The sequence below is a fragment of the Xiphophorus couchianus genome, chromosome 18, assembly GCF_001444195.1.
Source record: "Xiphophorus couchianus chromosome 18, X_couchianus-1.0, whole genome shotgun sequence".
Classification (NCBI taxonomy): Eukaryota; Metazoa; Chordata; class Actinopteri; order Cyprinodontiformes; family Poeciliidae; genus Xiphophorus; species Xiphophorus couchianus.
In genome coordinates, this window is record NC_040245.1 from 6,437,225 (window position 1) to 6,461,486 (window position 24,262).

Below are 24,262 nucleotides of genomic sequence, written 5' to 3' on the forward strand. Positions count from 1 at the left end.
TTACTTTTGCAAAATGTATCAACTGTAAATTTCCTGTGTCTAAGCAGATAAGCAGCATTTCAAAAGAGCTTATGTTTTTTAAACAATAATTAATTTGGTGTTAAGAGATTAGTGTGTTTTTCTGGTAATGAACTGCCACGAAGTATAAATCTGATTTTTACTATTGTGTTGAATGTCTGTTTTATAATTTGTTCACCACCAATGACAAAAAGAGAAAAAAAATTCACTTTCCTGCATAATTTACCAACTGCATAATTCTTGTTAAGTAGTAAGCAATGTAAGATATGTAGTATTTCAAAAGGGTAGAAGAAATCTTGTTTTTTTGAACAATAACAATATTTGTTGTTAATCTGTTGCTAAGAGATGAGCTCGTTTTCTGGTAACCAAGTGCCACAAAGTAAACATCTGATTTTTTGTTTTGCAAAAGTAAAAATCAGAAGGCAGTGCACAAACATTGCTAATGTAGCTACTGCCCACATTAGCAGTAGCCTTTTCCCTAAAATAAGCTTTAAAGCTGTTTTGTTTATTTATTAACCATGTTTAGCACATTGAATGGAGGAAATCAATGTTAGACAACATGTTAGTTACAGCCCACATGCCACTGGCAGCATTTAGGCCAACATTAGCATTTTGGCTAATTTTAGCTTATACACCAATTTTATTATACTGAATGGAGTAAGTCCATGTTACTCAACATGCTTGTGACTCTCCACATGCTATTGAGTACACTGTAGCTTACTTTAGCATTGATGCTAATTTTTAGCATCAGAAAGCTGGGTTCCAACCAACGGACACACTTCGGCAGGCCCCATTTAAATTTCTTCAGATATTTTCTAGTAAACTATTAATACGTTGTGGGACTTTTAATGATCACAAGTGCAAACTTCTCATATTTCTTGAAAATAAATTTGTTAAGTAAACCCTATTTGTTTAAGGATGTTAATATATAGATATATTTTTTAACTCTAACCAGGTATAATTCTTGTCTTCAGTGTGCAAGTCCCCCGGTTCAAATCTGAGCTTACATTGTATGTTTGTCTTGCAGGTAATTCAACAAAACAAAGGATTTAAATAAACTCTTAATCTAAAATCTGAAAATTATGCATTGTTGGAAGGTTGGAAGATTGTTTCTTAGAAGTAAATATTTATGTCTGTGCATTGACCAGATTTATGGACTACATGACTAAGTCTATGTCTAAGTCTATTCAAAAATAAAGAAATAATTCACACCCCAATTGGGAAAGAATAACACTACCGTTTTTTTCATTGAAACAATGTAAGGCTTATAGATATTTTCATGTGTGCATTTTTCATATTGCGATTAAAATAAACAGTCAGGAAATTAGCATAAAACTATTTCTTCATATCTGACTTGTCAAAAATGATACTGAATGTACTAAAAGACCAACAGAAGAATTTAGTTCAATGTGTTTTTAAAAAAAAACACATTGCAAATCCTCCATTTGATTAATACTAGCTGGGTATATTTGCCACAACGGAATAATAACTTTTGGACATTTCAGTTCACAACAGTCTTCAGTCACTTCATAATTGAACATTTCCTGGAAACATTCACTGAACTGTTAAATTGAAGTCGGATTTATTCATGAGCTGCCAGCTGCAAAGGTTACAACTGCAGGTGACTGGGTACAGCCGTGCTGTGACCCAGACATGAAAATAATTTTTTGATCTCTTGCAAAGTAATAACTCCTACCATGTGAACCATGATGGTGACTGTCATGATTCATAATATGTCAACAAGAAAAGGTTAAAAAGAAAAGGTTAAGGAGAAGGGAAAACAGGTGCACAGTTCACACGAGGCTACTCAGTGTGGATTACTGCTATTTAAGATCTAATTTTGTTTTTTTGGAGAAAGCAAATCCTATAAGAAGTTAAGATTTTAATATTTATTTAGAATTACAGAACACAAGGGTCCATAGTCAGATATCACTCAGGCATATCTTACGAGTAAATGGGGTTTACAACTGAAGGAAAAACTTTCAGTCTGGTAAAGAGTGTGGTTTTGGCACAACATGCCATTTTACCTAAAACATTTCTATAATTTCTTACGAAGGATGCCGTACAAGAATAAGGAATTCTATATGTTAAATACATATAATATGGTAATTACTGATAAATTATGATCACTGATTAAAACATACAACTAGTTGTTAAAAGAAATGCCAAATTTCAGTTTGAAATGTGTATTTTTTATCATTCTGGATACATTTTTTAAGTTTCCTCTTACATTAAAGTAATGAAATATCTTGGATTCTGATTAGCTGAATTTCTTAATTTATTCTGGTCTAAAACTGGGTTAAGTTATGGAATGGTAATAGTGATAATCAGTGAAGTGTTGTCAAAAAGCCTTTTTTTTTTTTTTTTGCTATGGCACTGCATGAAAGACAGAATAATTAGAGGGAAAAAATTATTCTTTAGCATCCACCAAGCCAAAGTGACTGCTCATGCATAGAGCGATTCATTTCAAAACCCCCTATTTAAGGTTGCTTTAAACAGTCTGTGTTTAAACAGCCTTGAGAGGGTACAAATGATGCTTTCTGATGTTTTGTGCTGCATTTTCTTCATTCTGTTTACACCTTGATCCCCTGCTTTCAAGGTTCTAGTCTGAATCTTTTTTTTTTCCAGCTGGTCCTGGATCTCTATCAGTTTTACGAGATCTTCCTCCTTTTAATCTGCCACTCTAATGGGTGGTGTTAATTAAGCTACAAATATCTGCCAGCATTCTTGTTTTAAAATCTTAACTTAAAATAAATGCCTGGCTTGAGAAACTATAACGGTAGCAAATGAGCTATTTATAAACAGAAAAGAGGTTAAAAACATTTTTTTTGGGTGACACATACTGTACTGTTTTTTTATGTCTTTAAAGTTGTAGCCTAAAAAAAGAAAAGGAGAGAGTGTGAAACAAAGAAAATGTGTTTCTGTCTTCTGGGTATAGCAGTTATATCTCTGAAGATGTTTCTAATAAAAACCCATGCTGGGTGGGAAAAGCTGCAGCTTATTAAGTGTTGATTTGACAAGGATCTAGCTTACATCGGTGTGAGAATGCATATCTACAGAGCAATTTCTATGCAAAATGCTTTTGACCTCTCTTGGCATGCGTTAGATTATTGATCTTTGGTTCTTGATGACAACCAGCAGTCAGCTGTAAGTGATCCAAATCAATTAGAGTGCCAACTTTCCTGATAAGTAACCGGAAACTTCACAGTGTGGAAGTCATTGAATCAGAAAATGCAAGCAGCTCAAGCTAAAGTCAAAACAGAGTAAAACATTGGTTGTGAATTCTTTGAAGCACTGAGTTATTGAAAAAATTAGACAAATAAATCTCAATAGTAAGGTGAGTTATGGTTTTCAGATGTAAAATGTGTTTAGATTTTTTTTTTTAGTTTGACACAAGGTCAGACTTGCATAAAATCTATACAAGACAGAGTTATCTTTGGATTAATGTTCCTTGAAGGAACATTTATCCAACTACGTTTTGCATGTAGTTGGTCCCTGCTGGAACACAACTGATTTTCATGACTGGATTTTAGCAGCTTCCTGCCAAACTTGGTTAAAAACTGAAGTGATAATTAAATGTGTTTTAGGGACACATCTAAAAACATGCAGAACACTTAATGCCCCAACATACTCGGGCGCCGGACATGTCCACGCAAGGACAGATTTTTATGACCGTGTACGTGCACTCGGTGTCGCACAGTAAACTACCCGGTGGAAACAGTGTTCACATCAAACTGGTTTTCATGTGACACCGGGCTGATAAGGTTGAGAATAAGGGTTATATGAGTTCATATTGTTTCAAAGTTGACATCAACATAAAGTTGTCACAAGGACGTGAAAGACAGGTAAGCGAAAATTCTTAACAGCAACAGGCTTTATATATTTACGCAAATATTGACATGGTGAATTATAAAAACAAAAAACAAGACTTCTTTATCAGCAGCAGAGCTGAGAGGTGGTATAAGATAAGTTGAGTCTGGCAAGGAAAGGATGATCGGGTATGTGTTCATTTTCAATTGATGCACAAATTATTACACCGATCACAATTGTGCTTTCGGAACATAATAAACAAAGCTTATTGAATGGATCGCTGATTACAGCTAAAGCCAGCGCAGCCTCCTGCTGCTCCTCTGCCCGCAGTAGGATGCTGCGCTGGCTCCTGGCAGCAGTTCACTGTCTTTGCCAGATGAACCGACATGTGACCGCCATTCTCTGTCCCACACTGAGAGGTGAGTTAAGGCTTCCCAGATGGAGAAGAAACAGAGCTAGGTGCCCAAATAGTTCATCAAACTTGCTAGTTCTCATTAGGATTGTGTAGAATAAAGGAATTTGTCACGAGAGAATTTTAGGTAACCAGTACGCTCGAGTATGAAGACCCAACCATCCGCGGACAGTACGCTTGGACTCCATGAGGTTCATGGAATGCACACAGTAGACCCGAGTATGTTGGGGCCTTAAGACCTCAAATGCCAAAACTGCCCCCTCCCACATCACACTGTTTAAAGTTATGTTGTATAAAAATCCAGGAATCAGGGTAAGTCTCTATGTAGTACAATCCCTAACTGGCAGTTAGTTATATTGTAGTGTGTATGAAGGGCAGTGGCTATGGAGGATGTGTCACTGTTAGCTTTTAGTTTAAGAAAATTTGTTAATTGGAGAATTGTGTGTACAGCACAAAGATATTTTAAAAAATGTGAAATTTTCAAAAATAATTTATGGCAAACTGTCCTGGTCCTTAAGCAGCAAAACACCAGACCGTCACACACCAAGTTTGACTGTTGCTATGACTCTTTTTTTAAATGATCTGTTCATTTTAAGCTTGTTGTAATGTGACACATCTCTTGCAAAAACATCTACTTTAGTCTCAGACAAAATATCTTCCCAAAAATCTTAGAAACCATAAAAATGATTTTTAGCAAATTTGATTTGGTTTCTAAATTCTACAAGTTTGGCTCTAAACAGGGCTGGTTGTGGCAAACTTCCACTAATGAACTAATAGTGGAACAAATTTTTCATGTAGCGCTGCTTTGCTAACTTTGAAGACATTTAAGACACTTAAATTAAAATTCTAATTTTTTTCTAAAGTGCTAATTTTCCTTGTGGTTTTGTAAACTTTCAGTTGAATAAAATTGGACAAGTTTTGGTTATTATCTCTTAAGAATTCTTCAAGTAGATCGACGTTTAAATTCATGCACTTTTTTTTTAAAAGTGATTGCAGGCTGTTTATGCAGAAAACTTTGGTTATTCTATAAATAAACATACTACTTTTAAACCAGTAATTTAAACCTACTAGTTTCCTGTGAAGATTAGCAACAGTTACTTTTACTAAACTATAAAACTGAAACCATGACTGAAAGATCCGTTTAATAAAAGAATTTTTAAAAAATCACTTCAAATTTGACCCTGTAATTGGCGATACTATGTAACATGACATGAACACATGCTGCATCAACATGGCTAAATGTAGCACATTAGCATTAGCTTCCACTGTTGGAATGGTGCATTAGCAGAAGTAAAGTTTAGTACTTTACGGTTAGCGCAACAAACTTTTTTGTTAGCAGTCCTCGCCACTTGTGTGTCCGCTGTGTGAAATGAGCAGCAGCACATAACAAAAGTGACACCTAATGCTTGATATTGGTGTATGAGCTTAAAGGCTGTTAGTTGTTGTTTAAAGTCTGTTGAGTTCTTAGCACATCACGCTATACCACTGCCATCTCACGACTGAGTCAAAGTTACCATAAATTTATACAATTTAATTTAATCTGATGCATTTGTTTACAAGAAGCACACTCTGCTGGCAGTCAAATTACATTTAAAAAAAGTGTATTTCTTAATTCCTAAAAGCTCAAAACAAAACCCAATTTCTGATGATTCACATCCCGAGCAGGCCTGTTTCTTTCATTTTCTCAGTGCCAAACACACAAATAGTTTCTGGTACCACAATTCATCCCTGCCATATGTTAAGTAGTCTGCCTGCACAGACATCTTCTCACTTAATATTATTACTCTTATTGCTCACGTTGCTGCTGGTTTCGGGGCTTGTGCTGTCGCAGAAATAAAATTGGCCGTGAGTTGCTTCAAAAAAAAAAAAAAAAAAAAAAAAAATTGCCTATTTTCAGATCAGTTGAGACCAAGCAGCAACTATCAACCACTGAGGCGCAGATCATTACAATGAGGCAGAAGCTTTTGAGACAGAGGCGAACCACTGGAAGCTGTCCATTATCATTGTTTGTGGCTGGTTTCACACTTCTTCAGGCACACAATATGCTCACAGGGTCAATCACCTGCCTCCTACGCAGTCTGAGTAATTGGAAATGACAACTGTTACATATTGCATTTCCAGCAGGGAGGAAATTTGGTTAGTGGTTGTGTGCTTCAGTAAATACTTATTGCATCAGCAGGGTCCTTCGCACTTTACATGAGCAGCTGTTCAAATGACCTCAAGATGTTGTTGCAATGAATTTATATGGCACAGTGTGTCTTACGGTAGTCCAAGGAAACGCTTGTGGGGAAAATTAGACTACATGACTCACGGCAAGAATGGCTGCGAGAGTCTCTTCTTTCAAAATGACTAAATCTCAAATCTCAACATTAGGAGGAAATGTAAAGACTGCATGGATGCAAAGTAGGACTGGCATGTTATTGCTGAGAAGGATGGCCTATTTTTCAAACATCTAGCGGTGCAACAAGAGCAGTTATCTTTGATAATTACAAGGACTTGCACAAGTACTCGCAGTATGAAGAAGTATTAGGGACAGACTACAATTTCTTTTTTAAAATACAACAATAAAATCATAATATTGAAAGAACAAAGTTCTAATATTAGCAGAATAAAGACACAGTTTATTATCAGAAGAAAGTCATTAAATTACTAGAAAAAAGTTGTTTTAGTGTGAGGAAAGATCAAATAGTTATCAAGATCTGAGGTGACCAGTTTGTCTAGTGCCATGTTCTTTCTTTAAAATAGACAGTGTTGTTTGCAGTATTGTTTTTAAGTCCAGCTACTGATAATCTCCTAACACATCGCCATCAAGTTATTACATAGGTTCTATGTGTAAAACTGATACCAAAGTATAACTTCACCAGATGCTCATAATTCCTCATTTTATTTTTTTGTTCTTTTTTCTCTAGGCGTTATAATAAAATTAATAGTTAATTCTACTAATATTACAACTTTATTCTAGTATTATGAGTTTATTCTCATATTATTTTTGACTTTCTTGTACTATGAGTTTATTCTTGTATTATTATGACTTTATTCTTGTATTATTTCGATTGTTGTACAACTCTATCCTCATAATATTACTTTATTCTACTGGATTTTTTTTTCTTAGCCTGGCCCTAATACGCAGTTGTATCAAACCCCTTCACATTTGCCACCTTAACATAGGTCAGTGTATTTTTTGGAGGTTTATGAAATAAACCAAGAAAAACAAGTGCATAATCTTTAAGTGGAATAAAAAGGATAAAGGTTTTCACAGCTTTTACAAACAAAAATATGAAATCATCTGAATCATTTGGAGAACCACTAGGGCATGGGGTATGTCCCAACCAGCTTCACATATCTGAAAAAAAGATTTGCCTGTTCATTTTTTTAAAAATAGCTCAAGCTCAGTCTGAATGACTGTATAGCATATGTGAACATCAATTTTCAGATTCTCATTTAGATAAAATTAAGTCTAAATGCTTTGACTTCAACCTTTCAGTAGTTGCGCTCCCTGAATGTTTAGGGTTGTTGTCCTGCTAGAAGGTCAACCTTGGTCACAGTCTTCTGTAGCCTCTAAATGGTTTCCCTGGATGTAGCGTCATCCATCTTCCCATCAACTCTGGCCAGCTTCCCTGTCCTTGTTAGAAAAAAGCTTTTCCGCAGCATGACGCTACATCAGCAGGTTTTTCTGTGAGGAAGGTTTGTTAAAAGTAAGTACTGTATTCTGTTTTTGTCTTACCTAGCAATTTAAGTTCAATATCAGCAGACTAAGGCAACATTTGGTTGTGTCCCTCATAGAGAAGTTCCAAACAAATGTACACCACACTTTTTAATTGGCAATTTGAAATACTTTGAAAACCAAAGGTTTTCCTTTAATTGCACAATTATGCACAACTTTTTGTTTGCCTATTACATTGAATCTTTATAAAATAAACTGAGGTTTGTGGGTGGGTGTAATTTGAAGAAATGGGGAAAAATAAAAGGTTTGGATACTTTTGCAAGGCTTTGTATAAAAATGGGGCTATTCAATTTGTAAATTAGAAATGAAAAAAAAAACATTTGCAAGAGGCTGGTTCATTCATAAAGAACAAATCCAATTTACCGAATATCTCATAAAAGAGCTGTCAAACATAAAGGGGAAAAAAATGACTGAATAAATAGTTCAGCGTCATATTTACATAAGCTTTGCTGCACGCTTGTTCAGCTTTAGGAGTAATCAAAGCTAATCACAAAGATTGTGTGTGTTGGCTTCCCTCAATTGGCATTAAAGGAGCAACGGAAAGTGAATAGCAATGCTGCTTTTTTCAATTAGTGATGAATTACCTTTAATAGAATGAATGGGGGAAAATCACAATCATTAGTTATGGCCTTTATGGTCTCTAGAAAGCCTAAAAACATAAAATTGTTAATTACATAACAAAATTAAATTTACGTGCGTGTTTTTGTGGGGATTTTTAATAATACAAAGAAAACAGCAGCAGCAGTTGCTGAGATGTTATTTTCTGTTTATTGTTCACAGCATATTTAAATTTGCATTTCTATAAGTCGTGCTCAGGAGCTGCCGCCATCAGAAGTGGGCATGTTTGAGATGGCTAAGCTCTCGTGGATTAAACTGTGTCAATCATTTGATGTCCTGAAGAAAACAAGCTGAAAATGCATGATAACCCCAGAGCTGTGCGCAGTTAGGCAGCAGGCTATTTTGAAGAAAACCATGAATACTAAATGTGAATTAAAGTATTCCAGTATTGATAAATATGTTATTAGATGGTGAGAAAATGAGGAATCGTTGCACATATTTTGTATCCCTAGAATAACACGTTATTTTTGCCCCAGCTTTTCTCTGCAAGACTCTTCATGTCAATAATCTGTCAGTGGTATTAAGCAAAGGACATCTTTTCATTGCTTTTTAAATATATATTTATTGTGTCTTGTCACATAAAATTCACACAGATTTTTAGTGAGGGAAAAATGTTAGACATGCTTTACAGCTGGTTTGTCCTGACATAGAAAACGATTAAGCTTGGGCCCTGTTCTTTCCACACATTTTTTTTTCCTGCTCATCTAAAGCAGTGAGTACAAACTGAGGGAGAATTTTCACTCTCTAAAAAGATGTGATGGCAATCTAAGTAATTATTGTTGACATTTGTGATTAGCATTGACTGATTTTATTAAAGTCTTATTATTTTAATATCAAAGACTACTTAAGAAAATACAACATGGAATTTTTAAAATAATAATTTCAATTATTAAGGGGAACAAAAGCTTTTCAAGCCAACCTACCAAATGTGAAAAATAATTGCATCCCTTCTGAAACAAAGAAGCAGTAATGCACTTTCACCACAGTCGTTTTTTACTTTCTTATAAAGAAATGTCTGCATATTTATGTATATATTGTTCCTTGGTCCTTATTATTTCCACAAATACTTTCCACAGCACTTAAAGTAGTACTTTTCTGAATTTTAACATTCGATTCTCTAATCGTAACTGAAACACAGCATCTAAAAAGCACTTCTAATTGTTTTTTTGTCAAAGTACCACTCCTCAGCCAAAATTCATTATTTTTTTTACATGGAAATAGTGAAACAGAACAAAAAAATCTGCATAAAAGGATGTGAAATTCCACAACTCAAAACAAACTATACAAAATGAGTCCCTTTTTTGCCCAAACTGTTGCACAACTTGTCATCCACAGCTTTGTTACTCCTCTTGAGCTCTTTTGAGTAGCTCCCTCATGTGTGATGTGCATCCAGCTGTGGAATGACAGTGTCCATCAGAGCCATTCCCACCCACACACCCACGCCAACAGAGACAATGCTTGCAGGTGGGTAAGATTTTCACTGTTTTCCTCTTTGATTTTCTTTGAACAACTTGTTCGCTTCACCAGTTGTACTCAAGAATAGATAATGCATGCACTGTAAAAGTGAAACAGGGATTTGTCACCAAATGCATGCAGAATGGTGAATGAAGGTAAATACACTTTTAGAGCTTACTATGCTTTAACTAAAGCCACAGCACATTATGTGTCGAATACAAATGGATTAATTGTATGTGAAGTGTTGCTAGTTATAGAAAAATGTAAATAAACCTGCTAATTTTTGTACATGTTCCATTTTCTTCAAACAGTATAATAAAATTTAACGCAGGTTATCAATTCTTTAGCGAGCAGTTGAGCAGAAAATAAGAGGCTTTGCTTTGCCAAGCTCCTGTCTGCTGTGTAAGTCATCAGTCAGAGAGGACGTTATTAAAGCAGAGGGAACCTCTTTAATCACATTTTGTCTCAGGAAACCCCACTAAAATCATCTGCTGCTCCTCCAATCACTCATGTCACCTTTAAACAATTCTATGCATCTGTTTATTATGCAGAGAAACTCATGTTGTCCTTGTATACAACATTTACAGACTTTTCAGTCATAAAATAGCTGTGAATGGGTATTTTTTTTAAAAAAGTGGATATATGTGATATTAACATCAAAAAGTTAAAGCTTTGATATACTCAAAATGCCAACATGTTAGAGTAATTCTAGATTCATCCCTTCTTTCCCTCCTTGTATTAATTGTCCAGATGTGTAAATATCCATGTAAACATCAAGAGTCCATTTTTAAACAGAACAGAACAGTTATTTTGATTAAAATGTATTTTTGTGTTTCTTTTGAAAGTTACAAGGGAAGTCAGTATGTCTTGTTTACTCAAAGATGAAAAGCATGTTAAAGAGGGAATTTCATGTTTAATACAAATAAATGTAAATAAAGCTGCTAGCCCCCGAACGCTTGAGAAAAATTAACATTTAAAGTTGTGGAGGAGAGAAAATGAGCTCAAGCTGAGTTCTCATGAAGTGTAACAGATATTGCAAAGTAGAATATAAATGTATCAATCAATTATCAAGACTGTAATAGAAACTAATTCTATGAAAAAAACAAAAAAAAGATTGTAAAAAACAAGCACTTCATCACTTAGCAAAACTGCAAACAGTGAAAGTGACCTTTGCAGGTTTTAAAATTAAGATTTATTCACAGATTACTAACTACATTATCAAGGCTGTTCCAATGGGAACATATGCTGCAGATGAGTGCAGAAAGCAGTGCTTTTGAATTTCCATCTCAGTTTAAGAAACCAAAGTACTTGTTGCTAATAATCTTTTTCTGAAGGTGACACATCACTTTATAAACTGACCTCTCTTACAAATGAAACTGCATGAACAAGTTAACCCAATAAACCACTGACAGTTAGGAATATATCATTTGAAAAAGTAATTTCCTGAAAACGCTGATTAAAAGAGGGCAACCATTCTTTAATAACAAAATAATAATGCAGGAACTTTTTGTTCTTGCTGAAGGGATTATATTACGTTGGGCTCTGTGGAGAAGTTATTACAGTAGTTGACATTTTACCTGCAGGTAAAAAAAAAAAACTGTTTTAATGTAATTTACATTGTTCATCCTCTAGTAGAGATGAATCTTTCCTATGCAAACAGATAGTCCAAGTTGAGTCATAAGCAAAGCAGATTTATAAAATACCAAAACAATTATCTCTGTTGTCAGGGTTCCAAACTAATTTCATGAGTTCATATGGTAATGTTAATAGGAGGATAACAATTTTTATTGTTATCCTGTTTTATTGTTACATTTTGTTTTGTTTTAAAATGAACATTTTATGTAACAAAATCTTTCTGATTTTGTAAAAGTCAGTTGAAAATATCCAAAAGGTATAACTACATAATGAAACAATGTAAAAAAAAAAAAAGATATTTTCATTTCAAATTATTATTAGTAGTAACTGCATTTTTACTCAACTTTGTCAATTTTCTTATTTACTCCTTCACCATCGTGCTGAACATGTCTTCTGTATTTTATCTGTTTTTAATCTAAAACTTGCCAGTCTAAAAAAGAATGTGACCTCAGAGCTCGGTGACTGACAAGTTAGAAAAAGCTGAAAAAAAAAAAGATAAATAAGAAGTGATAAAAATGGAGTATATACTATTATTGTAAATTATTTTAGGGGGGATAGTGGGAATACCTTTCACAGTAAAACAACAACACCACAAGTTACATCTGAGCAGTAAGTCATGTTCCCCCAAGCATGCTATCCTGCATCTTGCACCCACGTTCAAAATGTTTTAGCTTGAGCACAAATCTGTGACCTTATCAGGGTATGCTATATGAAAGAAATAAACATAAAATCCTTGTCTGTGTTGAGAACAGATCACTATGAGGCAATTACACCAACATATAGAAGGTTTAATGTTTTTTTGTATTAACTAATTTGGGAGTAATTAATAGGCTGCCATACTTCTCTCCACATATTTTCAAGTGACTGTAAAATACTTAATGTTCAGCTGGTTGCACCATAACCATAGTCTCATTGCTGGCTTCCGTCTCCTACTCACTATTACTATTGGTACATTTCTTTGACAGACAGCCACACACTGTCTTAAGATTGCAACCTAAAAAAAACCTTCACTGTCAAGTTTGGGCACAGTTTCAAGGTGTGCAACCTTCTCCCTATCTCCAAGCAGAAATCTAGTGGCGGAAGCAGCCTAACAACTGAGGAGTTTTGGACCATATTGGTGCAATAATTCATGCACTAGAACTCTGACCAAGGACTTCATAGGACATAGACTTGCTTTTTAGTTGGCTGACATTTCTAGAATTAAATTATGCCTGATTTATTTAGACATGCCTCTATGTTACATGTATCACATTGTTGACTATCAATATCAGAATTTTATTGGCCACAAGAAGATACCCAACCTTACTGAATAAACTAGAATACTTTCCAATTTGCAATACAGGTTTGTAATTGCATTATTAGGGTTTTTTTCCTCAGAGATCTTAGTGTAAATAATTAAAGATGTCTTTATAAATATTAATATAACTAAATATTACAGTAGATGAAAGGGTTACTCGAAAAGAGGTTTGCATGAACAGATATTTTTTGCTTTTTGACAGAAGAAATTAGCCCCAGTGTAACATCCCCATAGAGTAAAACTGATCAGTTTTTAATTTCATCTGATCTGTTCAGGATCCCGTTAGCACGGTTTCACTCTAGTGACTTCATAAAAGCAACTCTTGTCTACACATGTAGTGTGACGAGTGCTTTTTAAGTGTTTAGGATTGTACGAATCAACAACACCCTTGTGTGAAATCATTTCTGACAAGATTGTGGCAAGCCGCACCTCCTGCTGTGATCTAATTACGGAGCTACTTTGCCTGCTGGTCACATGTTCAGAGATTCATCCCTTTTTGTATTTGTTTGATTTACCTGCATCAAAGATACAACTTTGAAAAAAAACAAAAAAACATTGTTGCTGAGATACAAATATAAAGAACATAAACATAAATTCTGCTCTACATTGTCCTTTTCTTTTATCATTTCAGTTCTAGGTTTTGCCTGGCGTTTCTGGCTGATGACTGTCATCTGTTTGGGTTTATAATTCTGCTTTCATCGTTTCTCCACACTGAAATTGCATGCATTTCCCAACTAGGCAGAAGGCTCTTTATCCATTTCTGATAAGTGCAAGTAGGCAAATAATTCTATTTGTCCTTTAAAAGTGCAGCTCTGGCTTTTGCTGCCCTATCGTTTCTCAAAGGATATAAGCTTTTTTGTGTATGTAAAGCCATTCATCTGCGGTGCACCGCTCTGACATGCGAGCCAGACGATAATGTATTGATGCTGCCAAGCAGAACCTTTCATAATAGAGCTGAGCTGGAGAGGAGTGACAATTGAAGGGTCTGAGTTATTTAAAGTTATGTTCTGCAATGATGCTGCTCTTTGATGTGTTGCTACATTTAAGTACACATGAAATAAATACATCTGCTTTCAAAGGCTCCCTGTCTTTATTAAAAGACGCGTAGGCCTGGATGTGTTGACTCATAAGTGATGTTTACAAAGTAAGCCTTCTGCGATACATCTTAGAAAGTTAGAACTTCTGCACATTTTGGCACTTTGAAACATCAAACTTGAAATAAAACAGCTTCCCTGTCTCTACTGAAGGAAATCATCACATAGCACAGGGGTGCCCAAAGTTGGTCCTTGAGGGCCGGCATCCTGCATGTTTTAGTTCCCTCCCTGTGGTTTAACGCACCTGGATCAAATGATGGCTCATTAGAAGGCCTAAGAAGAACATTGACATGCTGAAGAGCATGTCAATGTTCTCTCCCTGGTATTACTACCACCAGGGAGAGAACTAAAACATGCAGGATGTCGGCCCTCAAGGACCAACTTTGGGCACCCCTGACATAGCATGATGCTACCTCTGCTATGTTCTACCAAGGAGAAGGCATGTTGAGGGTAATTTGACAGTTGGGTTCAGCCACAAATGTCTCGTTTGACCAAAATCCATTTTCCATGTGTTTACATGGCAAACTGCAAAATGGACCTCTTATAACTTCCATCCAGCAGTGACGTTCCTCTTGTCAGTGTTTCATCTAAGGTACTTAGACCGATTCTTTGATCTGAGTTGTTGATCTCTGCAGCTCCAGCAGAGATGCAGTGAACCTGTCAGTTTTAGCCAGGCAACCATGTCTTTGTAGGTTTGACAACATAAAGTACCACTGATTTGGTTTGAACCATGTAATGAGAAATATTAAAAACTTGGGATGTTGTTTTAGAACAGAGTGCTCAATACGTCGATCACGGAAGCTTGTGAGTCGATCTCGGCAAACTGAACGCCGCCAAGAGGCTGCAACCAGTGCATCCTCTTCTGACGCGCTTATCAAAATATTCAAAGATATAAAACATTTGTAACTTTATTAAAGAATAATAAATAAATAAAACATTTTCAAGTTAATGATCTTAGTAATTATTGTTTCAGCAAGGTATTGCGCAATTCAGTGCTTTTCGTTTCAATTAACAAAAAACAAAAAAAATGTCTACTCAAAGATCCACTCTGACGAGCGGAGCAGAAGTTTAAATTAGCTAATCAACCACCGCTGTGTTCAGGGGAGCGCTTATTAATAATCACGAAATAAATATCAAGCCTGAAAACCTAATATCGTAACGGAATGTTTCGTTTTTTACATAATCTCTGTTCGGCTTGCTGGGCGCAGGCAGTTGCCACGTCAACGGCTGTGCTTAAGCGTCAAAGAGAGAGTGAAAAGGCATGCCAGGTTTTGAATTGATCACCTGTTTGGGTTATTTTACTTTTGCTGTGGCGCATTACAGCCACTGTAGTTTCTGAACGTCCCATAAATGACAAACTTGGAATAATTACCTCGTTTGTCTGTGAGTGCACGTCATTCACAACAAATATCAAATAGGACAAATATATTCCATTAAGTAACAAACAAATGGCTTCTACCGAGATAATTATATGAAAAATAAATTAATTGTCTATTATTTACAAAAAAAATAGTTTGGTGCTCTCTGGCATCTTGCTTTGAGCTCAGAGTCTGAAAGGCTTTTCCTCTATCAAACATGCCATTTATTTTTGTCTCTTATTTAGTGGAAATATTGATGTTGATGAAACTTTCTCCAAAATGATAACCTTTTTTCAACCTTTATAGCTCCACTGTTGAAAATGAGGAGCTAACGTTCACAAATGACATTAAAATAAAATCGAGTCCAACATCTGGTTTGAGGTGATTCCTGTGGATTCTGTTGGAGGAAAAATATCCCAACTTCACAAGATGTTTCTTTAACCTAACAGAGCTCTGTGGTTCCTCCTATCAGTCTGAAATTTCTCATATTGAGGTCATCAAACCAAAGTTTAGATCTACCATAACTGACTAACACCTGCTGGCCTCAGGTTTGCAACCAGCTTCTGAAACCAGTAACCTCCTCCCAGTGTCAGAATCTCACAGAGGAAGAAACTTCATTAGGTTTTCTATCACTTTAATATTTCTGCTATAACTGATGTGTATTTGCATATAAAATAAGTCAATAGAGTTTCATTTACAATTTTTATATCTTCGTGTTATGAGGCAGATCTCAGCCAGCTGGTGACAGAAAAAGTACATCTTGGTCTCAAAACGTTTGGACTCCCATGTTTTAGAACCCACAACTGTTTTAAGCTAAAAATAAAAAAAACCTCTGAGGTGTTTGCAGAACAACCTTTTTTATAATAAGTAAATTACACCTAGGTTGACTAAATTTACTTTTTGGGTGGCGTTTCAATTTGTGAGAATAATAATAAGTCATTTTTTCTCATAGTTTGGCTGGTCTTAGTGAGATGTGGCTGACAGACATTTAAGTATGAACTACTGAGAATCCTCAGTTTGGTTTGAGACAATAAAACATTTTCTTACGCAAATTCTGAAAATGTGCATATTACAAAGTTAAGCATAGTGATTAATCGTGATAAATTATAGTGCTAAACTGTGATTAATCTGATAAAAATGTTTTAATCGATTGACGGCACTGGTGCCAATTTTCCTTCCGGTTCAAGATGCTCTACTTTGGTCCATTTCATAAAATACAAAGGATTTTGTAGTTCAAAAGGTGGGAATACTTTTTCAAGACACTATATAAGAACTGTCTTTAATAAGGACACAGAAGATGCTGTTATTGCTCAGTCTGATGGATGAGTTGTTGGCTGGAATGTGAAACTGCCCCTGCCTCCGTCTTGCTTCAAGAAAGATCCATCCCTCAAGAGGGAACACGCTGTGATTGAAGTATTTACGACAGGACAGAAATGTGATGGTATAGAGAGTGTGGGTGACAGTGACGCATGACTGAACAGATTACTGTGTGCAGACTGTAGAGCAGCTCTTTGTGTTGTGATGCCATACATTATTGTGTTGAGGTTAAAAGGCTCACCTCTCGGGGAGCTACATGGCTCTACCCCCTGCTCGTTTTGATACACCAGTCGTCCGAACAAAGGCCATGTCAGCACAGCCTGACGCCCCCTCCAACTGACAGTTTAGTTAAAACTGAAAAGGTTCTGTGACAAGACGGTGACCAAGACTGATGGCGAAACAATGGTTAAACATCCAGCGCACGATAACATCACTGCTTCACAACAACCATTACTTTGTGCGCCCAACAGATGTTTGTTCCACTGATACAGTCTGTGGGGAAAAGAGTCCTGTTGTGCTAAGACTTGCTTTAAAAGCATCAGATAAGGCAGCCCAGTGCTTTTAGCTGACTAGTGGCTGCTGTGTCTCCATCTCTTTGGGTAAAACTATCCCTAATACTAAAACCAGACGAAAGCCATAAAATTAACAACCGGATGCTCTCATTTTTATTCCAAGTACCATTTAAAGGTTTTCATAGAGGATCATGTTTCATTGATATTGATTGGGTTGACCAAGTAGAGAGGAGGCATTTCTCACATATCTGATTATTAACCAAACTCTTGCAAAAAATAATAATATAAATAGAATACAGTAATAAAACCCACTTCAAGTCAACCTCAAATGTAGAAACACTTCACAGATTCCACAGTCATTTAAAGAAATGAAGTAAAAATTTAAATGTGTTAAAAAACCAACTAAATACAGTAATTCAAAACCTTTTAGAATCAACTAAATCAAGTATCTTGAAATTGTTTTCAGTATAGTAGACTAAATGTAGTCACTTTTTCAAAGCATAGCCATGCTTTGTGTGCATGACTAAATTACAAACTACATTTTTTCAGAGATTATCTGTCTCATGTTCCACTGTCACAAAATGTTGACAGTTTTAATATGTAAAAACACATTTTATAAAAGTTACCTACTGCAGCTTTAATAAAATAATCTTGATCATATTTGTTAAATTAATCATTTGTAAATTACTGACAAATCACACGAATACAGATTCTAAACAGGCAGAATGTTTTTTTGAAGTGTTAAAAAGGTTCTTTCCCCACTGTGTTCGAGGACATTTTTACCAAATCAAAGTCAGTCAGAGCTCAGTCTAAATAATCCAATTACAAACTGAGACAGTAGATTAAATGTTTTCTGACAGAATAATTTCATCATTAATTGTCAGAACGGAGATGCCTCACCGACAAATGGAGCCAACATTTTCATTTTTATATCACGATCTCTTGTCTATGAGACACCTATGGTTTTACCTTTAAAAATGTGAGCTAAACTATCAAAAGCTCGTTAAAGAACAATACCCTCCACGAAAACACAAGTGGATCTCTTGTGGATTTGACATAACTGAAGATTTGTGTTTGTTTACCTCTCTTTACAGAACGGTAAGTGAATATGTACTATAAATCCTGCTGTCAGTCTCAGCTGTTGCTTAAAATGTATATGTTGTGAAAATGGAGCAGCAACAGAAGAGGACCAGTGTTTCTTACAGTTCTTACATTACACAGGTGCAAGGTCTTATCTATGGCTCATTTTAAACACTCACTATAGAAGTCACAATGACAACTGGTAATAACCACCGTAGACTTTAACAGCCTCTTACAGCACTGGTTGTTTTTCTCTGGTTGCTATAATGACATGTTAGCACAAAATTAAGTCCATTTTGTGAAATAGCAAAACATAAATCACTGGATATAACTCGGACTCAGCAGGATGTTGAATTAATAGACTCCATGGCAACTGATTTATCAAACAGACAACCTCGTCTTGCTGACCTGCTTTCCCTTGTTATCCCTGAATAAAAATAATTTGAAGTTCAAACACACTTGTGCGGTTATAAATCACCAATCTGCTGTGGTTCAGTGGATCTCAGGTGTTATTTTGTGATTAACCTCCACAGTTCTGCAGTTTCTTTTTTTTTTTTTTCAAAATATCCACTTTACGTTAGAGTGTTTTATGTACTTGAGTTAGTACGTTTGAACAACTGCCAGACCTGTGAACTTGTGACTCTCAGCAGTGGGTGTGAAATGTAGGTGGGAGACTAATAGTGAGAGCGACAGTGACGGTGATAACAGATTAAAAGATCAAATTCTTCGTGTTAACAGAAAGTAAAAAGAGTTATATATCATCTTAAGACTATATCCTTCATACTGCTCTTTGCAAATAATTGGTTTCCTTTGAAGTTACCCTCATTTTATCATATATTATAACCACAACTTTAATGTATTTTCTTGTGATGTTGCATGATGGACTAAAACATGGTGGTAGACTAATTGCAAAGTGTAAAAAATAACTTTGACCCACAAAAGGTTAACATTTATTCTCATCTAAGCAGAAAACTGTCTTTCATATATAAACATATATTATCTTATAGATAATATATCCAGGTTTTGATTTATTTCAGCTTTGGGTTATTCTTGCATCTGTATTAATACACTTCTGGAATAGTAAAGGTAGTAAATGCATTTTATGATAAATGTTGAGGCCTGTAAAAGGCAGAAGAGAATGCAAAAGACTTGGAACATGGATGAATGCAGATATCGGTGTGCATCCATTTCAACCTCTACAGCATGAACGACAATGTTTTTTCAGCAACACAAACTGATAAAAAAAAAAGTTAACCCGACTTGGCCATCTAAAATGATATTATATTCTTTTCCTGATCACTTGAAGTACATTTGATTGAATGATTTACAAAGCATGACGCTAAAACATGTAAAATAATAAAATATGTAAGATTAGCAAGAATGGAAACATTTCCTAATACAGTAAACCTTATGGCAGATAGCAATGGACTTTTCAGAAGGATAAAACACAGATTTATTTGCTGAAGTCTTGCTCCTGAGTTTTAAAAAAAAACAAAACTTGTTAAACCTTTGTCACCCCTGTCTTTTGAACTCAGCACAAATACTGAAAATGGCAAACTTTCGGTCCATTTTCACTGTCTGCACTTTTTTAGGAACTAACACAATCACACAAGTAACCTAGGTTACTTTTTCTCCACCATGTGTTTCCACTGCCGAGACAGGAGCCAAGTCAGACAAAAGCAGGTAGACCTCTATCCTGAAAACAAACCTGAAAGGAGGTACAACTTGCTGGCTTTACCATAAACTAAAAGAGGAAGTTCATAGACGTGTGCTAAGCATTTCTCGTTAGTTCAATATCACCAGCATTTTTATTTCAGTCATCTTTCAAATCTTGTCTACCTAAACATTTCCACTCAGATTTCGAGTGGCAGTTGTTCAGTTATTTTCTCTCTTCTACCTAAGGATCTTTCACGAGTCCTTGTTTCTATTCTCTTAGCCAGACTCTTGAAGATCTGAATCCGACTTCTCACAACTAAACTCTGGAGAGTCGGCATGAGCTATGCTAAGCTTTGCTGCAGCACAAGCAAAGAAGTACTCTCAAGCACTATGAACAATCAGCATTTTCTGCTATTTTTTTTTGCCAAAATTTACCGACACAAAAAAAAAAAAAAGAAAACAACAATCCTGAATATCTCTCTCAGATTTTCCAATAAAAAAAGTTGTTTGGTATTGCCAGGTATTTTAACTTCTGGAGGAAAGGCAAAGCAAACTGCCAGAAAAATGTAGACCGCATACAATAAGTTGCAAAGGGAGCTGGAAATACAGACGGTCAAATTTATAGAGATGATGAATCTTATGTCAGAAGGGAAAGAAATAAATAAATCCAATTTTATTCTATTTATTACAGTCATTTGCAGCACTGACAACACTGCTTGACCTGCAGTGGGCAATCACTGGAAAAAGAAAGACAGGCAAAAAAGTTGTTTTTTTTTCTTTTAAATCAATGGACACACACAACTGCAGGTTTTGCAAGTTTTTGCAGAAAGATTGAGTCATGTCTCAGTACTGCGGTTCTTACCGTCAGTGTTTTTTCAGATCTGGATAGGAGGCACAAACAAGATAACACAATCAGTCATGTTGCCAAGAGATTTGTCACTGTTCTCCTTTTTGCACCCCATCCTTCACATTGTGACAAGCTGACAATGATATTTTTGGCCCCAAGACACATCTCCAGGTAATTGGTTCCTCACCTCTCACCTATAGGGAGGTGTGAGCCTGCATCCCTCTACATGGCCACAAGTATAAAGGTGGGCTGCAGCGGGTCAGCAGGAGGCTGTCTCCCCAGATTTAAAGCAGGGGTGTCCAGCTGCTTATTATCTTTTGACAACAGTCTGGTCTGTGTGTGTGTATGTCAGTACACACGACTGAAACTAGGACATATAAAAAATTTGTAATAATGTTGTATTGTATCTAAATTCTCATTTTGCTTAATGAGACTATTAAAGACAAAATTGATTATATATATGTATATTCTCATGCTCCATAATTTAAACAAACGAGTTACTGACTGCATCTACATCAAAATAGTATTGAGATCCCTTAGGCTTTTTAAAACCACAAAGCATCTGAGTATATTATTGTATGTTAAATAGTTGTTGTTAGATAAACATGGAGAAATGTGCATTTACTGTGGGTAATAATAGGTAATGTTAAAGAAAATACATGACTTTCCAAATTTCTTTGTACTTATACTTTCCAGAACCACCTTTCACTGCAGTTACAGCTGCAGTTCTTGAATATGCCTCCAACAGTCTTGCACATCTATAGACTAAAATGTTTCCCATATTTACTTTAAATAGCTGAAGCTCAATCAAATTAAATGAGGAACATCTGAGAACAGCAAATTCTTTCTACAGATTCTGAATTGCATTTTGGTCTGAACTTTGGCTGGAGCATTCATTTGTATGAACTGTTTTGATCAGAAACCTTTCCATTGCAACTCCAGTTGCAAGTTGTCGTCTTGGAAGATGAACACGTCATAGTTTTATTTCTAAAACATTTTAAAAGCACTGCAAATATTTCTAAATTTACAATAAACTAAACAATACCAATATAGTTTTTGCCAATATTGTTCCCTCTGATGTTGAAACAATGAGTAAAATGGGAGAAAGGAATTACTGGTGTTTTAAACTAATGACTAACTCTAGGGTTATTTATAATTAGTTCTGACTCAGAAAAAGGCTATATTCCACATTTTATTTCTCTTTCCATTAGATTGCTCTATTATAAGACCAGAGATGTATAGAGATACAAGAAAGGAATACTAATCAAGAGAATTTGTTTGAAAGAAGTCTCGTAAATCACAGTCACCCACTCACTTCAATATTAAGTATAAAGGAAAATCATGTCCTTTCTGAGAGCAACAGGTAACATTATGTTCTAGATTTCGGTTTTGCCTGTTTTGCTAACACCTTGGTCACTTACTGTGTGTGTGTGTTTGTAGAGGGGGGTGAAGGTTATCTTGACATATTCTGCCAGGTAAATTTGTGAAAAAAAAAAAATCTGGGCAGAAAACAGGATCTGACCACAGCCTTGGCAAATGAGTGAGAATGGGTGTGCTACTCTTACTCTGACTGAATAATGCATTAGATCACCACAGGAGGATGTGATAGAAACCAGAGTCTGCCAAAATTCTGTCTGCGAGAGTATCGGCCTTATTCAGGCTTGGTGAATGTCACCGGCTGCAGTATGTTTTTGTTACACCATTTTGTACTGTTGTTCTATTTTTTTTATGTTCTGGGGTCTTTTTGAATGTGCATTATTGCCCAGTAGTAACAATTTATTTCTGTAAGTCATTTTGAATTATTTTCTATAGCATGGCTAATAATAAAGCAGACCTAAAGCGTAGAGTACGTTTTGAGGGCTGTACAGCAGAAATAATTTGTGTTTCATCAATCTGTCTCTAATTCATGTAACACAGTTATTTTGACATCCACTGTTAAAATCAGGGATGCCGTCTTCTGCAAACGTTAAAAATTATAAAGAAAAATACATTCCTCATTGTGATAGAAACCAGATCCACCCTGCACCACAGATACAGAGATAGAGAGAAGTCTCTAGATTTATTGGCACCTCTGATAAAGATGTGTAAAAAAACCTCGACATAAATTAATATTTTTTTGCTGTGGAATATTCTCACTGTGAAATTATATTGGAATCATAAATCTAAATTATAATCCATCCTAGTCTGTCACAGTTAATGTTCCAACACCTTTTGTAATATATATAACGTTGAATTGATTATTGATGCTACTGGTAGTTTAGTTGAGTAGCTATGTATTTCCCAATGTACAACAATTATCACATTGCCGTTATTGTCATGCTCTCTTGTCTTTCCCATTTTGAAGTGTGGCTAAGGGAAAAAGGTCTTTGTGCCACATTACATATGTACGCCAAAGTAAATACAATCCAGGATTAACACACAGTTCAGCTTCAACTGATTGCCTGAGCAGGGAGCTCAAAATTTAAGCTTACCTTGATCAGGTAGGAAAATATTTTCCTTTACTGCGGTTTTTTGAATACCGTCTCAGTACAAAACATCTGCTACTCGCAGATCGCACAAAATCAAAACCTGCTCTGTTTAAACAATCCTGCATATTTACCCATGATAATCGACTTCAGCTGCAACTCATTTTTCATCTCTTGACTCAAATTAACTAGAATGTTTTACTGCAGCTGTGTGATTTTATGTCAGCATTTAAACTTTCCCTCCTACCATCAAATATGGCACATTAGCTGGAAGTGACTCTTAAGGTCCAAACAACTAGTTGTCGAGAAAACTAACTGCAGACAGACTTATACAGTTGTAGAGGCTTAGCAAAATAATGTTTTGACAACTTTATTACTTGAATCAAGACTGGAATTGTAAAACATTGAGTTATTGTGTGAAAAAGACTCATATAATCACAGAATGTCTCACTAATGTAAGGTTATTTGGTGACAGTTGTTGAAAGTGATGACACATTTTTTGGATTTTAGTTTTTATCATTAAATAGCCATTTGTCAAACTGGCACATGCAGAATGGGCTAACAAGAGCTTTTAAATCCCTAAATAGGGTGCTGGTTTGATAGATTTCCAAGCTACCACTCTGTACCAACCTTTATCATGACTTTCTCTTCAATGAGTGGATAAAGTGCTATATAAATAATCATGAACTCAAAATCTAGCTCCAGAGTTTATTGCCAATTTATCTGAGATTATCTATTGTGTTGCTTTATAATAAATCTGCCCTGGAGAATTTATCTAGAATCCTGAAGTTACCTTTTCAATAATCAGTAAATTGTTCTTTGTTCAACAAAGAACCATCTGTTCAACAAATTGTTCATACAAAGAACCATAAAACAAAATATTTATGTTTCTGTGGCTTCAATTTCAGTGACATCCTGTTCTAGACTAAACCTATAGCTAAAAATGACTGCAATGGATTTTTAA

General features: G+C 35.4%; 1 long non-coding RNA gene across 1 annotated transcript; it reads left to right on the forward strand.

The window, feature by feature from the left end:
• The first annotated feature begins 16,033 nt into the window (after nucleotides 1-16,033).
• On the forward strand, nucleotides 16,034-23,977 carry LOC114161524 (uncharacterized). Its single transcript, XR_003599037.1, has 3 exons — nucleotides 16,034-16,208; nucleotides 18,569-18,573; nucleotides 23,965-23,977. It is a non-coding gene; the product is annotated as an uncharacterized LOC114161524 (long non-coding RNA).
• The last annotated feature ends 285 nt before the right edge of the window (nucleotides 23,978-24,262 follow it).